General features: G+C 40.5%; 1 protein-coding gene across 1 annotated transcript in view; it reads right to left on the bottom strand.

Moving 5' to 3' along the window:
• Positions 1-23,136, bottom strand: part of glceb (glucuronic acid epimerase b) — a 108,463-nt gene that overhangs the window by 39,134 nt on the left and 46,193 nt on the right. Inside the window, exon 2 of the mRNA XM_080730697.1 lies at positions 7,902-8,017. The gene's annotated coding sequence lies outside the window, so the exon portion shown is untranslated. The remainder of the gene's footprint in view (positions 1-7,901; positions 8,018-23,136) is intronic.

Here is a 23,136-nt window from a genome sequence, read left to right as displayed (position 1 = left end):
AAAATGACTGCAAAACTTAAAAAATAAATTAATAAAACTGCGGTCGCGTGCAAATTGCGAGCACCCCCTGCTGCTCAGGGCTAGCTAGATCCGTGTCTGGTATACAGTACATAGACTGTATAAAAGATATGGACAAAGCAAAGCCATTAGTTTCTATGCAGCGCAAATGACACAATATGGGTCCTTGGCATGGGTGTTGCCATCATAGATTGTAAAGGCACCAGGGGATGCTATTGGCTGCCAACGGTCACGTGCAAACGCAGGGATACATGGGAGAATGTGATCGGAGCCTCCCGAAATACAGCACACGAAGAAGATCAGTTTAGTTGGCCACGCACCCCGCAACTTTATCATAAATTTTAACATAAATGGGACCTTATTTTCACAAAACGCATATCATCGTGATTGAAAGGCAATTTTTAACTAGCGATAGGAACCATAAAGTATGTATGAAAGTGTTAATTAAGGTTAGAAAACGAAAGGGGAAAATGAATGGGGTCCAATGGAGAACAATTCTTTTTGCGATCGGCCGGGGGGGAAAACAGCGCAACTAGCGGCCAATCATAGGAAGTTTTAGTTCCGTATTGGGCTCATTTTAAATCGGCGGAACTATGAGTATGTCTCTGTGAATTGAATACACAGGACCACCATGGAAACAAGCCCTCACAGCTTTTTATGTTATCCTTTCAGCATTATTGTATAAATGCACCTCTGTACTTTTTACAAACTGTCAATTAAGTATTCAATCAATCAGTGTTAATTTTGCGGGCCTAAAACTATGACAAAAACTGTCCAGCGACTACCTTTTTTCAAAGACAAAAAATGTATAAAAACTAAGCCACGAAGACTAAAAATATGACTAAATATATTGAAATTTCATCAACATTTATAAACTAGACTAAAATGTTAGGGAGGGACTAGTGGAGAAGAGAGCCAGTAGAACTAAATGATGTGTTTCGCTCTGAAAACAGCATTTGTGACCTTGTAGATTTGTTAGGTCCGCCAAATGTTTGTCGTCAAAATTTGACTAAAAAAGTGTCAGATGATGAAAATAGACTAAAACTAAATGTCGTTTTATTCAAGACTGACTAAACTAAATCAAAATTGGCTGTCAAAATTAACACTGCAATCAATGAGAAACAGCCCACATTTTAAAAACAAGGAGGGAAAGGTGGGGTGGTTGATTGTGTAGCCTGCCGTTATCTGGAAGGACAGCCTGTGCTTGTGGAACCGTACTGTACCGTACAGAGAAACCAGTGGAGGGGAGCATCTGAAGAGCAACTTGGGGGCGTGAAGTCATCACAAAGAAAAGAAAAGACATTTGGTGAACAGATGGCTCTTCTTAGTGGGCTCTTAATAATTCCTTTACTTTCCTTCTACAGTAGACAGGCCCATTTTGAATGATCACGGGAGAGAGACAGATAGCGAGAGAGATGGATGGACGGAATGAACCAGCATGATTTTCATTCTTAACACCCTATCCTCCTGATGATGGACTCCATGGCCTTGTTAATAATTCATGGGCTGTGTGGGGGCCTTGGCCACTATGCTGGCTTCCAACTGTACAGAGAGACGCAAGAGAAATGGGGAGAGGAATTGTTTATGTTTGTACTCTCTCACTCATTTCATGCCTCCACCGGTGGATAGCCATAGCTGCAAGCATTATACTTCAGGGTACAGTATGTAAGTACTGCAAAAATATAGAGATGTAAAATAAAGTAAGGTTTAATTAAAGGTGTAACACGGTATCAAGCAACCACAGTTCTGAACTGTAGGCCTTTCCTTTTAATACCATGCCCACTAGAGATGTGCAGATGTAGTCCAGTCATTTTAGGGTTAGACCTGGAACAAATTGCAATAGTAGCAAACTCAACTGATTTTGTATCCTCATTATGTCCTTAGTGAGGGAAAAAAAGTCCCAAGGAATCCCACCGGGGCAAAGTTTTGAAAACGACCTATCTACCTTCAATTACTATACACTACAATATAACGGAAAAAAATGACTGAAAAAAAATCTGCTTTAAGTGGGATATGAGGGGTCAAACTAGGTGTTTTTAATTATTCTGAATCCATTGCAAGCATTTGTTTTGCATGAAAAACATTCCTTGGGCTAAAAACGGACCCCAAAAGACTGAAAATTGATGAAAATTGATGAAAATTGACGTTTTGAGTGGCCATTTCTGGCCCAAGGAATGTTTTTCGTGCAAAACAAATGATTGCAATGGATTCAAAATAATTAAAAACCCCTAGTTTGACCCCTCACATCCCACTTAAAGCAGATTTTTACAAAATCAGTTGAGTTTGCTACTATTGCAATTTGTTCCAGGTTTGGCCTAATTTTGGCCTAAAATGACTGGACTAATGGGCTCTGACCTCATCACCAGAATCGACACGTACATAAGAACGGGTACACATTATTGCGTATCATTATTTTATGCTTTAAGTATTGAAAAATACCAGATCTACAAGCTCACAGCGTGGCACCGAGTGCCGCGCTGTGAGCTTGTAGGTCAACACATTTAAGTTCCTTCCCTTGTAGTAGGCTGACATCGAAGTGGAAAAACAGGTGAACTTAAGAAATATCCAGGGCACTCTGCTCAGTTTTTTTAAAGCCTTTTTTTTGTCATGGCTTTGCTTGGCAAAGTTATAAAACGCACATGTGACCAATGCGTTTCGGCTCAAGCGCCTTCATCAGGGTCCAATAAGTTCACCCGTTTTACACACTTGGATGTCGGCCTACTGCAAGGGAAGGAGCTTAAATGTGTTGACCCATATTAATTATAGTTTGCTTAGTTGACCACTTAATTACAGTTGTATACCAAAGTAAAATCTTACATTGTGTTGACTGGAAGCAGTCCTGTGAGGAATATGATTGAATTGCTTGAATTGACCACAGGCATCAAATATGATTTTGTAATAAATCAGATCCTGGAGGGGGGAAAAAGATTTTAGATCTGGAATGGCCTTCATTTAGTCGGCTGCCAGTGTTGTATAGCAACGCTCCCCCAATGAATAGGTCTGTCTCACCTGCCACTAAATCTGCAAAAATAATAACCTACAACCAGCAGTGAAATAGCCTCTTCCTGAATTTTCATTTCTTTTCACTCCATTATTCAGTCAGAATTTCTGAAAGCCCTCTCAGTGCAGCCATTTTCTGAGATGGGGACGTTGCCAAAGTGGGACTCTTATTCGCGATTGGTTCGTACTGGATCATCCCCATCAGGGCGGTTAGATTTTTTTATCTTTTTCTCCCTTTATTGATAGTATACAGTAGATTGACAGGATATGGGGAGGGAGACAGGGTGTAACACCAAAGATTATTAATTAAGGAAGACCATCCCAATTGGAGCCACTAGAGTGGTATGGTACACACACGGAAGACAAATCCTACAAATGTAGTAGTAGTAGTATAAGTGGGCGTCAGTGTGTGGCGGCAAATCTCGCGGCAAATCTCGCGAACGTCCTATGTTTACTGGTGCTAGAACCTGCGAGAGTGTGTTGCTGGGACAGAGAAAGGTTGATAATAAAGTTGATTCTGTCGTGATTTGACTCTCCATTTTAGTATAAAAATCTTGACAATCGGGTCCAAATTTTAATTCAGTGACCATGAAGCTAAAGAATTCCTTTCAATATTGTTAAACAGACTGAAGTGAAAACAACTTTAAATTGTTTCAAGACATGATTAATTCTTCAACACTATTTCAAGTTCATGCAATCTTCTATTTAATCTGTAGCATTGGGGTAGGGTGTGAGTGGGCAGGGTAAGGATTGCCGACTGCCAATATTTAAAGTGCAAAGATTATACTCTATTTTGTTTTGCTTACATAATAATAGGCCTGTGACGATTCACTTTTTCCCGATTCGATTCGATTTCGATTCATTGGGTGACGATTCGATTATATCACAATTAATTGCGCTATCCTGCGATTTGCGATTCGAATCACGATTATTGCGATTTTTCCCCAAAAATTACAGCTTTTTTATATTGAAACATTTTAAAACAATTCTAAACAATATAAAACATTAAAAGTTATATACTTCAAAATCAATGCAGCCAAATCAGGGCTCCAGACTAACTTTTTCATAGGTAGCACTGGTGCCACCTACCTTTTCATTGTAGCACCACCAGAAATTAGGTAGCACCATCTTTTTCTTTGTATAGTGATAGCCTTATCATGCTGGTGATAGTTGTGTTCATTTCCATACCATAGTTTGCCTTGATGTAGGCTAAAGATTAACAATGACCCAAACTTTTTGGGTTTCTCTGCATGAACAGCCGTAGTTGACAAAACACTAAGGCTGTGTATTTTAGGAAAGCCTTCAATATTCAATATAGTGTTGAATACCTCGATAACAATATGTCTCATGATAACTACAAAATGCTGTATTAGCCTATGTATTTTTGCTTCAAGTTAATTGAAGCTAACTAATTAATTCAAGAAAAAATAACAAATATCTAGCCTAAAGGCCCATTCCCACTGGGCCAAACAAAATATCTGCCACATTCAAAGTGGATGGTAGATACAGATGAAAATAATAATAATCTGCCACAGATATTTATTCTATCTGTGGACGATTTCTTTTTTTTTTTATCTATATCTACCATCCACTTTGAATGGAAAAATATCTGGAGAAAGAGATTTTTTTTAATCTGTTATCTGGCCCAGTGGGAATGAGCCTTAACAGAGGCAATATAACTGTAATACCTAGAACTTTGACTTTCAGTTGCATTAATGCACAACGTAGGCTACTGTAGACTAAATGAAATAATAATATTAATTTAGGCCTAGTGCCATTCAGGATGGAAAAATAAAACTGTCCTTTTGGAGTGAAGTAGAAGTCAGTTTCAAGAGGAGATACTGGGAAGTAGCTGGCTACTTGATATCATAGAAAGCATTCACTTGGACACACACACGCACGCACGCAGCACGCATGCACTAACAACACAGAACACATGCTACGTCAAAGACAGAAAAGTTTAGCAGGTGCGTTCATTTCAGCTGATTGTCTATGAAGTAAAAAAATGCGCATTTTGGAACTTAACGTTACGAGCCACAGCTGTTTCGCACGTAACAGTAGTTTAATGTCTCTAACTTGAGGTTGAAGACATACACGAGCGATTCAACCCGTACAGCTCCATGGATTATAGATTATCCAGTTCGAGGTGACAACAGCAAAAGCATGGTTATACAAAGAAAGGTTAGTAGACTATTTGAGAATTGAGATCTCATCTATCCATGGTGAGCGAGAGAGAAAGAGAGTGAATCTGTCGCTCCACGATGAGTCTCCGCTATAGTTAAGTGTGTGTGTGTGTGTGTGTGTGTGTGTGTGTGAGAGAGAGAGAGGAGGAGCAACGAGCGAACGAGGCTCTTCTGCACAGCAGCAGGCAGAGAGCAGAGAGAGAGAGGCGATCCTCCAGCATTTATTCTTTTTTACTCATCCTCCAACCAGGTCGCACCAAAGGGAGAGAGAGAGAAATAAAATCGGGAAAATCGATTCTGAACTTTGAAAATCGATTAATTGAATCGCCGGCCTTAACATCGCGATAATATAGTGAATCGATTTTTTTGCACAGGCCTACATAATAACATCATCAATGATGGAGACAGAATGTTATGGAATTTATTAATGACCAGAGTAAAGACTAGGTTTCAGATTAATATGAATTATAATATTTTAATCGATTTGGATTTCTTTTTTTTATCATAGAACTGACAGCCCCACCTGCTACAAGATTCTCTGGGCGTATATCTCTACCAGGGGTATATGCAAAATAGATACATCCCTACGGTCGTTAGTGCAATTACTTTTGGCTCTGTGTTTAGAGGCCCCTCAATGTGTGTTCCAAATCTTTAAATCGGAAATGCTTTTTGTGCATTTTTTGTAAAGATAGGCAGCTCTCTTAAACTTTGGAAGGCAATCATATCCAATTGGAATTGGAATATGACAAATCTGAATCACATGACTCCAGAGATGTGTAAAATGAATCCTGGACAAAATCTGTAGTAGTAACAAAAATGTGTGATTTGAAGAAAATGATAAATGGCAGAGCATATAGTTGTGTGGAAATGGCCCATGTGGGCAGTTGTGTCATTCCTGATGACAGAATCCAGGGGAATTTTGTTTTTGATTGTACGATCTACGGTTCAAGAGAGACACTGACCAAAATGTAAAGTGGTCGGTTACAGCAGTGGTTCTCAACCACTGGTCCGGGGACCACCAGTGGTTCTTGAGGGGGTTCCAGGTGGTCGGCAGCTAAATGGAGAGTTGGTTTCATTTTACGGTTTGCCTGTTATCTCCTATGGTACCACATCAATACAGCATGGAATTGTGGACAAATTTGCATCCAACAATAACAAAATATTCTAATTATTGGGTCTGAGAGGCTAAATCTCATCAAATGTTGGTCAGTGGCTCCAATACTAAATAAATAATAGACCTTGATATGAAAAGGGTTGAAAACCACTGTGTTATAGGGCCACCATGAAGCATATTTGAAAAGTTTAAATTATGTGCCTACAGATGAGGTTATTACAAGGAATTGTGTGGGGCAAGGCTTTGATCAGTGTCTATGAATTTGCACAAGTAAAACTTTTTTCTGCATGCAGCCTCCCAATTACCGGCCTGATACAGCCAGGGTTCAAAGACTTCCTTCTTCCTAACAGATAAGGAAATTAAAAGAGCTCAGACGAACTTCTGCATTTTGTTCAGTTAAAGAGACAGAGACATAGATCACTTCATAACAGCTATAAAACGATGGGGAGAAATTCAGTGATGGAAAAAGTACTATTTTTTTGAACACATCCACTGCTAAACAAGTCCAGGGATGTGTTAACTGGTTACCATGGTAACCGATAGACCCCCGCGCTCCCACGGGTGGGGGTGAAGGACAAAACTCAATTTCCCATGAAGCCTCGCGAAAGCCGCTTTTGGTGACTTCTGTCTCCCCATTGAATTGTACACATCCTGGCCAGCAAGGGCGAGCTCCCAGAGCGTCCCAGTCCTAAAGACGCGTCCTCCCCCCACACCCCCACGCCCCCACCGGTGTGCTCAAACTCGTTGGGAAAAACGCGCACGCAGCATCTCACCACCGTCTTCCCGTGAAGAGGCCAGGCTAGCAGGTTAGCATTTAACCAAGTTAGCATCACCAGCGTTGCTCCGTCCTCACGGAAAGACGGAGCGTCCGCAGGTTAGAATTTCCAGCGCCGAGCTCCAAAAGCGTCGGCAGGTTAGCATGTCACCAGCGTTAGTTTTACTGAGGTTAGGGTTAAGGTTAGGCGGGGACTTAGCCAGTACGCCACTGTGTACAAGTCCGCGGAGAGGCCGCGTCTAATCTACGTTCCGTGAGCTCATCCTGGTTGCAGAAGAATGGCTATATCTCCGATTCTTTTCCCACATCGCGCGTTTGATCAAACCGGCCCCCCAACAGTATCAATACTGCAATGTAGAAATACATTTTACATGTTACAAGTAAAAATCCGGAATTCTAAGTTTTCTTGAGAAAAAGTACAAAAGTATTGGTATCAAATAGTACCAAAAGTAGAAAGAACACATCATGCAGAATGTCCCAAGTTTTCAAATGTATAAAAATCTTTTGAAAACAGAGCTTGTACATTGGCTATTTTCAAATGGCTGAAACGTATACAGTATATGGCTAAAGGGGTTAATGTATGTTTTATAACAATAATCAAAATCTACAAAGTAACTAAAAGTTTCAAAAAATTGTAGTGGAGTAAAAGTGCAATATTTGCCTCTGAGATGTAGTAGAGTAGAAGTAAAATTATTGAAAAGTGGAAATACTCCATTAAAGTAAAAGTACCTCAAAACTGTACAGTACTTGAGTAAATGTACTTAGTTACTGTACACCACTGTAAAAATGTATGAATTGTGCAGGCACTCACCCCTATTCCATTTACCAAGAAACTGTCAACTAGCTCGACATCCTGTTGATGATGACCACCGCAACCCAGTCCAGCGCTGGCTCTTCTGGTTAAACTTGCAGACAAAGCATACGAACCTGTAACAGGAACAAAGTGAACTCCATTAAAGTGATTGTCAAATAAGCATTCAGAACGGGTACACTATATTGTGTATCATTATTTTATGCTTTAACTATTGAAAAATAGCAGATATACAAGCTCACAGCGCGGCACCGAGTGCCGCGCTGCGAGCTTGTAGATCTGCTATTTTTGAAAAATCGTGACAATTAGAATTTTGGCCCGATTCTATAAGTGTCTTTTGAATCCTTCTAAGATTTTTTGAAAAACCTATGTTTCTGTGTCAGCAACCTGGCTAGCCATCGTCAAAGAAAAGGTCCTTTTCACTTAACTGGAGCTCACTTAGTTTGTTCTTGAGAGACTACTATGTCAGTGGTGCTCAAACCTTTTCACGTGAAGGACCCCCAAAATAGTATTTATTTGGCCACGGACCCCCATCTCAAAATATCTAGTTCCAGGGACCCCCCCCCCCCAGAAGCAAAATTTGAGTTCACTTTGAAAATAAATATATTCAAAGATTTGCACACATTTTAGCAGATCTACAGGCTCGCAGCGCGCAGAGCCGTTTCTGGGCCCATGGGGGCCCTAAGCGTGATTCTGCTATGGGGCCTTCCTGAAAAAAATAATAGGCCTAATATTTTTTATCATTTTTTAATCCATTTTATAATGGAAATATATATATATATATATATAAATGAATAAATAAAAAACGACAACAACAGGCAACGTATTTTTGCTATGTTTGATTTGTTCTTTTCTTATTTAAATAAAAAAATGAAAACTTCCCCATGGGGTGCTGGAACACCTGCAGCACCCCTAGTTCCCACGCACTGGCAGAGTCCTGCACAGTGGCCACTGTGCCAAATTCACTTTCACTTTCAGCGGTGTGGATGCTCGGAAGCAAAGAAAGTCACCACAGTTTGATCATTCCTTAGTCAATTATGAAGGGATTTCAAAAATTAAAACGTCTCCATATTGCTTGGGAAGTCTACTTCGCAGAGAAACCGTGGCCTTTGCGAGTCGCTAATCGCGGGATTTCGCATCGCGATTTCGGTTTGAAAACGATTAACCATGCAGCAGTAGTTCTTTTCTGCTGAGGAGGGGGCGGTGGGGGGCCTTTTTGGTCGGCGGGGCCCTACGCAGCATGCGTAGTCTGCGTGTACGGTCCGCCGCCGCTGGCAGCGCGGCACTCGGTGCCGCGCTGTGAGCTTGTATATCTGCTATTTTTCAATAGTTAAAGCATTCAATAATTCTAGGCCTAAATGGGTTAAATCAACCCCAACACTTGGCTTATTGCCTGGCTATGGTATATAGACATTACAAGCATGATCTCCAAAGAAAGTTGGGTGAATAAGGCAAACACACTTTTGGCCATTTGTTTATTCCTATGAAGACAATGGCTGAGGAACTGACTCAGTGAGTCTATCCAAAAATAACACTAACATTAGTGTTTTGGTTTTTGAGAAGTAGAAAAGTCAACATTTATGTTTAACAGTTCTAGAAGAAAACAAGCCAGCAACTGAAATCTCTTTAATAATTATATTATTTTTGTAAGCAAACATTATGAGAACAAAAATCAAAACAAACAGAAATAGGTCTACACATCAAATGCTTTGATGACATACAGTACATACAGTACACAGAAATTACTAAAGCACATCCAAATCGGCTGTCTGATTGGATCATCCAGATGTACGATCAATGACGTCATAAATGAAAAACAGTTTGAACAGCAAGGGGAAGGGGAAGCAACAGATAATTAATAACTTCTCTTCTTTATATCCATGTTGATGACATGACTTTAGAGATACTGTGTACCGCTTTGCGTGATTTCAGGGCAAAATCTCTAGGAGCAGTGTCCAAAAAATGTGTTTTGCAAAAATCGGCCTGATGGTGGCGCTAGATGGGACAGATGCATGTTGATGACATGACTATAAAGATACAGTGTACCGCTTTGCGTAATTTTAGGAGCAGTGTCCAAAAATGTGTTTGAAAAAATATCGCCCTGATGGTTGCTTTTACACCTGCATTTATAACGTTTTTGTTTTTTATTCAATGTAGCTTAACCATGTCATGTGATATGCTAGTCACCTTAACAACAAATGTTACTCAGCCCACTACAGAAAGATACTCAGCCCACTACAGAAAACAAATATTACTCGGCCCACTAGAGAGAATGTATTTCCCCAGGAATTCAAAAAAAATAGAGAGAATGTATTTCCCCAGGAATTCAAAAAAAATCACAACTACCACTGACTATTCCCTCAATTCTGCACATTTCCCATACAACATCCAGGCCGACAATGGGTAGGCAGCAATGCTAGCATGGTTTAACAGAACACAGGGTCTTTTGTAATCACGAAACGGACCACAGCATGCACGCAGATTGTGCACGATCTGTGTACCATCATGCACGATGGACACGCATGCGTCCACGTTAAAAGGTAAGAAAACCGCAGCAAATAATGTGAAAATTGCCATTTTTCAGGGCAGTCAATTATGAGTAATGTGTCAATAATTTCTTCATATCTGCCCTGTGCAATTTGGGATTATGAAGCCTTAAAACCAAACAAACATTAAAAGTTGTATTCATGTGTTTAACGCCAAAAGCACAATCAAGTCATTAATCGCAATTATTTGTGTGACAATTAATAGTCACGTAAAATGTCATAATCATGACAACCCCAACACTGGGTACGCCTCATACTAGTGTTACACTCATCTTTCTAAATGAAATCCTTTGACAAAGCTAAAGGGTAAAACGCCAAGCATTGATCACTATACCATGCCGAGAAGCTTTTACACAGACCACGTTTTGTCAGACAAAAAGTGATTGCTGTAATCATTTTTGACCAGGTCTGACTTATACTGTACCATCAATACTCGCAAATGAATGCACCATAAATGATGAGGAAACAAATGCATATTTATTTAGCAAAAAATGATCAATTCACAGGCATTTAACAATGAGGTCATTAACGTACCGCTGCCATAACGTGCCGCTGCCAGTTTATCACACAGCCAAAGTGCAGAGAGCGACGTTAATACTTTACTCTGCGATTAATCTTGGCCATATACAATTTCCGATCAGCTCCATGTCTGAAGTGGCTGTTAAACTAAATATGGTGCTACATCACAATGTCAACGAGAGCCTATTGATTTCTTTTTTCATAAAACATGGCTATTGACAAAGCAATTAAAGTAGGTATGAAAATAGTTTATATACCAGCTGGTCAATCCAACAGAAGCTGTTGCACCCACTGCAGTTTCTACAGAGTGCAGAGGAACAAAGGGAGAGTACGTTGAGCCAAGAATAATCCGAGGCAGAGAGAGGGCAGACAAGTGCATGAGTTAACCCATTTAGGCCCAGGAGTATTGACTACTTTAACCATTGAAAAATAGCAGATATACAAGCTCACAGCGCGGCACCGAGTGCCGCGCTGCGAGCTTGTAGATCTGCTATTTTTGAAAAAAACGTGAAAATGTGTGCAATCTTTGAATATCTTTGACCCGATCTTTGACACGACTTCTAAATCCTTCCTCTAAATCAGTGGTTCTCAAACCTTTTCACGTCAAGGACCCCCAGGTATTTAGCCACGGACCCCCATCTCAAAATATGTTGTTCCAGGGACCCCCCAGAAGCAAATATTTGAGTTACAAATGTTCGCTTTAAAATAGATATATTCAAAGACTTGCAAAGAAAAATCATGATTTTTCAAAAATAGCAGATCTACAAGCTCGCAGCGCGGCACTCGGTGCCGCGCTGTGAGCTTGTATATCTGCTATTTTTCAATAGTTAAAGCAGTCAATAATCCTAGGCCTGAATGGGTTTTTAACAGCAGGGTAAGTCACATGGGAGGATTTGTGAATGCCAGCATTTTTTCTCTGCGAGTGTGTGGACATTGGTTTGATGGACGGTGATAAGAGGTCTAACTCTGGTTGTAAAATGTCCATCACATTGTAATATTTGATTACACTTGATCTACAGCTATTGATCAAGATCTTGACCAGAGCAAGGAATCGTGGCGATACAAATCTTCAGCAACTCACAAATCTCAGTCCTGCAAGTCTTTTTTTAGTGCTTTTGGTGCCAAGCCAATAAACCTTGAGGCTCTAAGTCTTCTTCACCATTAAAACTATGAAGATGTCTTGTTTGCAAACGTCAAACGGGGTCTTTTGTACTGTGCTGTCAAACTTGTGCAGTGCTGAATGAAAGTAGAACAATGGTATAGTTTTAACCAATATGTCCAGATGCAAGATATTGTTTTCATCAACTGACAGGGTAAGAAATGTTCTACATGTCTGATGTCAATATTCACAACTTTGAATAATAAATCGCTACAACCATGCCCACAAAATGTGTGAGCTTGTTTATCATTGACATCACATATTCGCCAATAAAATCGGGCTATTTAGAAATCGGTATCGGATAGATATCAAAATCATTCCCAGTAAGTCGCGCTTACGTGCCAACCACGTCGTACATGTGTCGGTGGAAAAATACGTCTATGAAAGTGACAACAAATTTGACATTTGCAATGACCATTCAACATCAGTAATGTGAGGAGGGAGATAGACAATGGTATTAACAAATTGAAAAAGCCACTGAAGATACAAAATGCTGAAATATAGCCCTCCTCCACAATATCGTAACACAGAGAAGCGGAGCACTTCTATATTTATGACAGAAAGAAAGGCATCTGAGATCAGACGTTGAAATAGTCTTGATTACTAAGGATGTTCAATCAAGAACGACAAGACTGGAGTAGGAGGAGGAAGGCAATTATACCCGTGAAATACCCGTGGATAACAGCTAAATGAGTAAGGCAAGCGAGGTGGAAAAACATGTCTCTTTAAACCGAACACTGTAGCTGACACCATCCTTTGCTGTTGCAGTGTCCTTTTCAGCTGACCTCCCCTCTGATGCAAGGGGTTGACATATTCAATACCAAGTGTGATCCTCCATTTTAACGACTCTTGTGCGAGTGCCTTTATTAGAACATTAGGCAAAGCATATATAACTTCTAGAGAAGCTCGACTGTAAATTATATTAGGCCATTAATTACTCCCGTCTCTCCTCGTTTGCCGCCATCCTGACACAAGCGGTCATCCATCAGGTGCTGTGTGCACCCTGAGTGTGGCGATGATGAGAGAAACGGAGACCCATCTGCTGAGCATTCACAATACATCCATTTTCTCTTCAGGGTTATTGGCTGGCCAAACACTGACTGATCACATCACTGGAGGCGATCACGTAAGGGTGTGAGTCGCAACCCTACTTAGTAGGGATGTCCGATATTATCGGCCGATATTAGCATAAGATTTTATATCGGAAAATATCGGTATTGGTAAAATAAATATTAAATAAATATTTTTTTACATGAGTTCTTACTGTATGGTAGGGGTGTGTAACTCTGAGTGTACAAATGGAACCAAATGGACCCTTACAGGTCTGTAACTTTTAGTGTACAAATGGAACCAAATGGACCCATTCCATTTGTACACTCTCAATATGATTTTATAATATAAAGCGATATATAAATACCATTAAATGGGGGTCAGTAACCTAATGTATTTCAAACTGGGAGTCCTTGAAATTCAAATGGTTGAGAATCACTGGTAGATATTAAATTAGCATGTATCGGTATCGGTTAATATCGGAATGGGAAATTAAGAGTTGGATATTATCGGTTATCGGTAAAAAAGTCAATAACAGACATCCCTACTACTTAGTACTTCAGTGATGTGATCAGTCGCAACTTGCGACTATCGATTATTTTCTTGGTGAATATTCCATCGGTTACTTTCTCGATTAATTGGATGATCGAAAAGTGTGTAAAATACAGTATTTGTTTACATATATATGTGTTCTAGTTCCTCACGCAACAGTGTCATGCAAAATTGTAAAAAGCTTCTTGTGTTCGTTAGATCTGCTATTTTCAGTATTTTTGAAGTTCTGCCACAAAATAGGGATGCCAGGACTGGTAGAAAGTGTTAAACTGTTGCAGCTCTATCATAAACAATCCATTTCTGCCACTGTATTTTAACAAGGTAGGGCAAGTGATATTTGTGTTGTTAAATAGCTATATGTTCTGATAGTACTCATCGTTGTTAAAGAGTGTTTAATGAATTATGACCTTTATTTGCTGAACTCAGATGCGTAACCATAATTGATACCCTTGATACCATGACCATCAGCTATTCCTATCAGATAGACTGACATCTGTGCACAATAGGGATGGGACGATATGAAAATTTCATATCACGATTATTGTGACAAAATAAATCGCGGTATGCGATATTATCGCGCTAATCAAAATCCATTATCCTGGGGCGGAACATTTGACAAAACCCTAACCCGAACCCAGGCATGACAGAGAACGATATAACGATAAATTAAATCTCCACGATACGATTATCGTGAGTGTTTTTTTATCACGATATACGATAATATTGTGTATCGCCCCATCCCTAGTGCACAATGATACAAGATGCTGTTCTATTCCTATTCATTCCGTTATTGTCCTTGTCTCATATATTCTGGTCACGTCTACTCTAGATATATATATTCTCTATGTGTGAAATAAACTTGTCGTGTGATACACACTGTCATCAAGCGTGTGTCAGCGAGGCTGGTTCGCGGCCCCAACAGGAGTGGAATTGGAGCGGAGGACGGTCCTTGATTGCTCCAAGCTGTTCTGGTGCATTTTAAAACTACTTATTAACGGTCACCATTGACTGTTAGTGTTTACTGGTAACCTATTTCGTATTCTTTCTTATTGGCTTGGCTATCTCTACTACTGTGATATTCTGAATAGGCCTATCACATTCTGATAATTATTTTTCGTGTAAAAAAAAAAAAAAAAAAAACCCGAACCCATTAATTTAGAACTTCGATTGCCAACGTAACGAAAGAACATTCGAATCCCCGAACGTTCGCTTTCAGCCCTATTCATGACACTCCTTTTTTCAGCACACATCTTTCACCATCCATCTCTGACTTTTGTCTGCACACATACACCAACTGAGGTTTGATTTAGAACACAGATCCCCATGTGGGAGCAGGTGAGAGGGGGAAAAGCAGCTTGCGACCAAAGAGCATATAATATATTCTTATAATCTATCCTCTGACAGCAGTCACTCATTCCTCAAGACCGTTAACTTTGGTCATAGCCACTTGGAATGGGATCAGAAAAATCTTAACTTGTACATCTTGATCACATGGCCCCAGAGACAACATGTACCAATTGGTGTGAGTTTTGGTCAAAATCTGTAGGAGTAGCAGCTAAAAGTAGCATTTTGAGGAAAATGCCCTAGGCAGGAAATGCAATCTGGCCCACAACTAGCCCCTTAGTTGTGTCATCATCCAAGGAAGAGAAAAAGATGAAGCTTGTATGACCTACGGTTACTACAAATAAGGTGTCTAGACCTGTTGTGAGGGTCAAGGATCATAATTATGAAAACTTTCCTTAAAGTGATCACATGTACCTGTGGCATGCTGGTGTGCAAATCAGTGCCATTATACAATATCATCAAATTCACACATTTTTTTATTTTTCACCCATTATAACGCCAACAGCAGACAACATTATTGTCTGTGACAATTATTAATTTATTAATCTGTTTCACATAGAACACACTGTGAAGATGTTTACAAAAGTTAAGTACAGTACAGTAGCAACTACTGGAAAAATATGCTGTGGCGTATAGAATATGCCAAACTTTTTGCACATGTACATCTGAGGATGCTCTTTTCTTTTCCTGTTGCTCTTTTTGCCTTTTGCACCCCTTTATTTTATCTTCTTTTTTTTTACGTCTTACTATTATTTACACCTTTTTAGATTATTATTATTTTTTTTTTTAGTGGTTTGCTGTTATTATAATATTATTGTTTTTTGATATACGACTGCATTGTCTGAAGAACAAAAACAAATTTTACTCTTATGTACCTGTACAAAAGACGTAACAATAAAGTACAACCTTGAACCTTGAACCTTGACTTAAGCTGGTAATGCTAAACAGCAGCTATCTCTCTGTCTCGTCTCTCTCCCTCTCTACTTCTCTCTCCCCATCAAAAGCATCAGCTTCCGAGGCATTTAAAGCTGCACACAATTCATATCAGCCTCAAAATGAAACCTGCTACCGGTTATATGCACAGCAGCGACAACAATTTAGAATCTCACAGACAGCTGGTGCTTAACCCATTTAGGCCTAGCATTATTGAATGCTTTAACCAGTGAAAAATAGCAGATATACAAGCTCACAGCGCGGCACCGAGTGCCGCGCTGCGAGCTTGTAGATCTGCTATTTTTGAAAAAGTCGTGAAAATGTGTGCAAATCTTTGAATATATGTATTTTCAAAGCGAATGTTGGTAACTCAAATTTTGCTTCTGGGTGGTCCCTGGAACTAGATATTTTGAGATGGCCAAATAAATATCATTTTGGGGGTCCTTCACCTGAAAAGGTTTGAGAACCACTGACATAGTAGTCTCTCAAGAACAGACTAACTGAGCTCCAGTTAAGTGAAAAGGACCTTTTCTTTGGCGATGGCTGGCCAGATTGCTGACATAGAAACATAGGTTTTTCAAAAAATCTCAGAAGGATTCAAAAGACACTTATAGAATCAGGTCAAAATTCGAATTTTCACGATTTAAAAAAAATAGCTGATCTACAAGCTCACAGCGCGGCACCAGTGCCGCGCTGTGAGCTTGTATATCTGCTATTTTTCAATAGTTAAAGCATAAAATAATGATACACTAGAATGTGTACCCGTAAAACCATATTGACAGATAATAGCTCTGATGAGGAACTGTGGAACTGTGAAATCAGGTGGGGCAGTCCAGACAGGGCATGAAGGCCACTGTGTAGCCGTGAGCGATCTATATTTTCGAGGCGCACATGCAACGAGGGCTACGGCCGTCATGAAATTCCTGTCCTGTGCACAGGACATCATTGAGGAGGTGAGTTTCAAACAAACATCTCTTACGCCCATAAAGCGACATTCCCACATGGCACGATAAAGGTAACTATAACGATAATTATTGTTAACAGTAATTATGTTGGCGTTCACATGAATTATGTCGCCGTTATTGGTTGTGGTGTTGGATGCTACTATCCACATGAGTTGAGAACAATATATCTTTATCGTGCCCGGTGGGAATGACGCACATATACAGTATTACAGACACACTATATGTGCCAAAACATACAAAACAATGAAAAACACTCTTCTTGTAGAAACGTATAGAAGACAAATTGAGACAATCACAATACTTTGTTGAGTTAAAGGAGCTATAGTCAACTTTTTCATTGTAGGGCCGACACTTTGTTTACATCCTAGTCTATAGACTAGAATGTAAACAAAGTGTCGGTCTGACAATGGCCAAAATGATTATTTTATCATTCTTACACTTTTTGTGGTCATTTCTGAATAGAAACACATGTATGAAGCTTATTTTTTTATAAAAAAAATTCGAAACATTATTTTTACTTGAGCATCCGTTTTTCAAGAAAACGTTGACTATAGCTCCTTTAACACATTGACCGCCATTTTAACATACCTCCGTACTCCCACCTGCCATTCGTCTCCATAGACTTCCATGTAATTGGGTGTGCACGGATCATGCACACCCATGCCTAGATAATGCACCACGTGTGTCCACATTGCTCACAGCTTTCAAACAAAAAAATCCGAATGGAAATCCGTTCAGGCATTCATGAGATAGCAGCCATTATGTTTTACACTGTTGTGAGCTTGGAGGTCTGCTACCTGAGTTGTATGGGGGTTGTATGGGGGTTAAACATGCAATTTCGCGATTGCTATCATGCCTACTCCATTTTTGGGGGTCAAAAATTTTTTTTGAAAAAAAAATTTTTTGAATTTTTTTTTTTTTTTTTTTTTTTTTAAATTCTCGGGACTATCGGGCCTGGCGGGGAAAGACATTGGAATAATCTCGGGACTATCGGGCCTGGCAGGGAATGAGTTAATATCAGTCAATCTTTAAAGGCTAATCTGCATTTACTAGCACAGGTTCATTAATATACAGATGATTCAAAAGGAAATTAAACCTCTTGCTCATGCCCGATTCATAATCAAGGTTCAAGGTTGTACTTTATTGTTGCGTCTATTGTACAGGTACATAAGAGTAAAAGTTGTTTTTGTTTGGCATCCTTCAGACAATGCAGTGGTGTATATGTCATAGTATATTAGAGAAACAGCACATTCGAGACGCGGAGCACTCGTGGTGCGGCACGGGGCGGAGCAAGCGGTCGCCACAACAACGTACTCCAGGCGGTGCGCCGCTCTATTGTCCACGACACTGCGAGCGGCTACCGAAGCCCCCCTGTATCCACGAAGCCCAAACGAGTTACGAGGCCCCCCTGGGTCCACGAAGCCCCAAGCGGCGCGAAGGCCAGCGGACCTTGGTCCTGCTCTTCGCCCCCGAGCGCCGCAGGCGCGAGTGGCCGCGAAGAGCGGGCCAGGGCCGCGCGGCCGGCGGAGCGCCGCGCGAGTTACGAAGCCGTGGTGAATGCAATCGTTATATTTATGCCCAGGCCGTAAGGCCTGGGCAAGCGCACGTTAAACGCCCTGTCCAAGTGACTACAATGGAGCTAATGGCTAGGCTAGGCTAGGCTAGGCTAGGCTAGGCTAGTAAATAAAGAGTAAACACTTCCGGTCTGCGGCGAGTTCAAAGCGTGACGTAACTCTCTTATATACACTCTGGTGAATGGCAGAGCAGTGGCTGACGTCGCCATCTGGTGGTGATTAGTGTGTGGTGAACGTCAAAACGAGTGCTCCTTGACAACTTTTACTGGTTTCTTGAACATACTGTAACATATATACTGTAATAACAGCAAACAGCATCTCAGAAGAAAAAAAAAGTCTCTCAAGTCAGACTTCCAAAATCTTTGAAAGCTATAAAGAAAAACGAAAAGGAAGCTGTCATCTGCTTTTCAGACTGGAAGGGTATTCAACAAATCATGACGCAGTGTTCACGAAACTTTAAAGAAATTATCGAGATAAACGTCTGTCATGTACGATATAATATGTCAATAAGAGGTGAATCTGAAGATTTGCCTCTTCCAGGGTTCCCACGGTCATGAAATTCCTGGAAATATTTTGAAATTAGAAAAATATTTTTCCAGTACTGGAAAAGTTTTGGAATTTATCAAGGGCCCTGGAAGGTCCTGGAAAGAATATCTATGCATTGTCTTTGGTTATTGATTTTGTTAATAGCTCTGAAATGACAAATTAAACATTGGCCAAATTGTCAGATATTAGAGGCAGAAATTGTGAAAATAGCCGATCTACATGCTCACAACGCCTCGTTGTGAGCATGTAGATCTGCTAGTTTCACAATAGAACCGTGTTATATAAAATTCCTCAACTCCTAGTGCTCGTCAGGGTGCCGGGTCCCCAGTTATTATTTTGGGGGTCACAGCCTGAAAATGTTGAGAACCACTGGCATACACTACCTGTCTTTGGGGCATTGCGCATAGGAGTAAGCGACCTGTTATTGAGATGAATTATTGTTATATAGTCCTGGAAATTGGGTTAAATATTCTGGAAAAGTTTTGGAAATTATTTGTTAAAAATGTGTGGGAACCCTGCTCTTCAGACTCCACCTTAGCCCTCAGCACGTGGCACTTGCCGCAGCACTTGCCCTTGCCTCTGCGACCTTGCAGGCTTATGCAAACAAAGGCTAAAATGTAATTTGGATAGCATGCATGCTATGTAGACAGATGCCAGGTCATCGTGGACCTGGCAGTGTGTGTGTATAGTTGTACAGCATGATTGACTTTTTGGTAATTCTACTGTTAGACTGAGGATGGGTTCTTAGTTTACATATGATCCTAAATTACTATTTATATGCGTTTGATGTAATACATCAGGGTTCCCCAATAGGCGGCCCGCGGGCCATTTGCGGCCCACAGGGGGGCTACTGTCTGGCCCACACCAACCCCAGTAATAATGTTGGTATAAGAGCAGCAACAACACTAGTATATCGTCGTTGTCGGGTGGAAATCTCGTATCTCCAAATGTGTAAGTTCTATCGTAAATCATACAAGGCCGTCGCACAAAAGTAGTGAAAACAGCAGATCTACAAGCACACAACGCCTCGCGGTGCGAGGCATTGTGTGTTTGTAGATCGGCTGTTTTCACTAGTTTAAATCATTTTTAAAATGATAAATGCAAAACGGTTGCATTTGCGGTTTTTGGACATACAAGATTTTCACCCGACAACGACGATATCTGAACTGTCGCTGGAGTAGCGGGAACGCCACCGTCGCCCCCTGCAATGTTGTGGCCCTAGGCTTGGTACCCTAGACATAATTCGGCCCCTGGGGAAAACTAATTGGGGAACCCTGTATCACATTGTGCTATCCTTGCTTATCGTAAATCGCTCTGGATTAAGAGTGTCTGCTAAATGGCTAAATGTAAATAGCCATTGCTACACATGAAATATTGTGATTGCATTGTAATCTAGCATCATTAATTTACACTATCGTCCAATCAATGCATTGGATTTCCAGGGGCTAACCAGACATTGATTTACACAAGCTGGCAAGAGGGAGAATAATATAGGCCATAAACACAGATGCCCCAAAATAGACACTAGAGAGAGTGCTTTACTCTAGGAGCACAGTCCTCCTCCCCGTATCAAGCAGGGACGTGCTGGGCCCCTGATTCAGCCCAGGAAAAACAGTTGGAGAGGCCTTCATTGCGTGCTATAGAGAGAGATCTCTCTCTATAGCGCTTCTGCTACTCAATGATTTGCCATTTCAGATCATGACATGTGACAAGCCAGTGGGCCAGTTACTGTACATGAGTTATATTTCGTCGTTGTCGGGTGGAAACCTTGTATGTCCAAAACCGTTTGTTTTGTATTTATCATTTTAAAAATGATTTAAACTAGTGAAAACAGCTGATCTACAAGCACACAACAACGCAAGGCGTTGTGTGCTTGTAGATCGGCTGTTTACACTACTTTTGTGCGACGGCCTTGTATATGATGAAGCAGGGCTTTGCTTTGCGAAAAAAATTACAAATTTGAAACTTGGAGATACAAGGTTTCTGCCCGACAGTGACGATTTACTTTGTTGGCCGCCCAGCCCCCAAAATGGAACGAAGGCCGACATTTTATTTGTATTTTTTTCCTAATGGCCGGCCTGGACCGGGCCGGGAATGAACCGGCCGTTCGGGAGTTGTCCCGCTTTTCCCAATGGCCAGCACGTCCCTGCCTCCCCGTATCAAGGCATGAGGGTAATCTTCACAGTGCATTCAGTGAACAAAGAGGGCGTCAGCTGGCATGCATCAAATACTGAGAGACGTGTCGTGGCTGTCACATGTATTCAGGAATATAGTCAGTAAATCTCAATGTTTTTTTTCAAAGAGGCTTTGCATATATTTTAGCTTTGCCGCTTTCTTTTGCTGCTTGTGAAAGAATCCAGAGTGTTCCAGCGTCTCTGTTGTGGATTACACTGATTGGAAGCAGCTGTTGATATGTTCTTTCTATTTTTATCCCTTGAAATGTGTTGGTCAACTTTCATAATAAATTAGAATGCCGGTAAAGATGATAACATCTTAAAACAACAGGTCATCATGTCACTGTCATTAAGTACAAAAGAAACGTCCAGGAACTGTTAGTGTGAGGCTCAACTCCAAACTTAATTATGAAAGAGTTCTCCTTAGTCCCTAATTCGCAAAAGTCAAAGGCTTTGTTAGTCACATACAGTATGCATGAGCGGACTAGCGCAACGGGTAAAGGTTAATGCTCAACGTTCTACTGAAAGGAGATGACATTCCTAAGCGATTGTAAGACAATGGCATGAGACCTGTGCTCCGAAAAAGGAAAAAGGAATATTTCGATTTTTAAAATGAATTCATTCGTTATAAATGAATTGCCACTACAAAAGTTTGTTGTTATTCACTTTTCGTTCAATGAATGTCAATAACGGTATACTTTTATTACACTTTTTATGTAAGCTAGACACACATTTCCCTGTTCCTTACTGTGCAAAAAGTTACTGTATGTGTACTTAAGCCTTTGTAGTTGTGACATTTCTATTTGCCAGCACAATTAAAATAAAAAAAATAATTGCTTGCATTTGCATAGCAAGTGCAAAATGTTCCACTGCCGCTGTTACAACTCCATCTTTGGGGAAACACTGAATCAGTTTGTGCCCAACTGACTACAGTAATTCCACTCTATATACGCTCACATTCACGTAATCCATAGCCTGAAAGGACAATTTGTCTGAGATTATTAATTAGGGATGGTCTGATCAGGTTTTTTGGAACCGATCACCGAGCACCGATCACAAAAGTTTGATCACCCGATACCGATCAATCACCGATCCGATCAAGTTATTATTTATATATTATTTATATTTTCTAAATGTTAATGTTTTAACTTTAATTAATTAATTCACTCATGAATTCATTTATATATTTGCCTTATAGTTATTTACCAGCATTACTATGTATTTATTATCATAGCAGTAACTAATTATTCCTTCAGCACTGTGGAAATCAATACCCCAAAATGGCCTCAAGTGGGCATACTGAACGGCTGGTTGATCGGATGCACCGAACGGATCGGTGAATTTACCTTTTGATCTAAACCACCGATTATCGCCGATCACGCTTTGATCGGCCCGATCCGATCCATTGCCGATTGATCGGTAACATCTCTATTATTAATTATTAAATCAGTTGTTGTAGACCGATTGACCGAAAACTATTTAGGAAAATACACAAAAGTGATACTGATAGATGGTGATCTGCCAAATTGTTTGCGAGATTAGCTGCTGAGAGACACTCACAAAAATGACCGATTTCAGGGTACCTTCAAAACCGTTTCTAGAGAGGTGTGTATGGGCGGGGGGAAATTGAGCAAAACTGTAGTACAGGGTTCCCCAATTAGTTTTCCCCAAGGGCTGAATTATGTCTAGGGTACCAAGCCGAGGGCCACAACATTGCAGGGGGCGACGGTGGCGTTCCCACTACTCCAGCGACAGTTTTCGTCGCTGTCGGTCCAAAACCGTTCGTTTGGAATTTATCATTTTAAAAATGATTTAAACTAGTGAAAACAGCCGATCTACAAGCACACAACGCCTCGCGGTGCGAGGCGTTGTG

The sequence above is a fragment of the Nannobrachium achirus genome (genome assembly GCF_963921795.1).
Source record: "Nannobrachium achirus genome assembly, chromosome: 7".
Classification (NCBI taxonomy): Eukaryota; Metazoa; Chordata; class Actinopteri; order Myctophiformes; family Myctophidae; genus Nannobrachium; species Nannobrachium achirus.
This window is presented reverse-complemented; position numbering and strand designations above follow the sequence as displayed.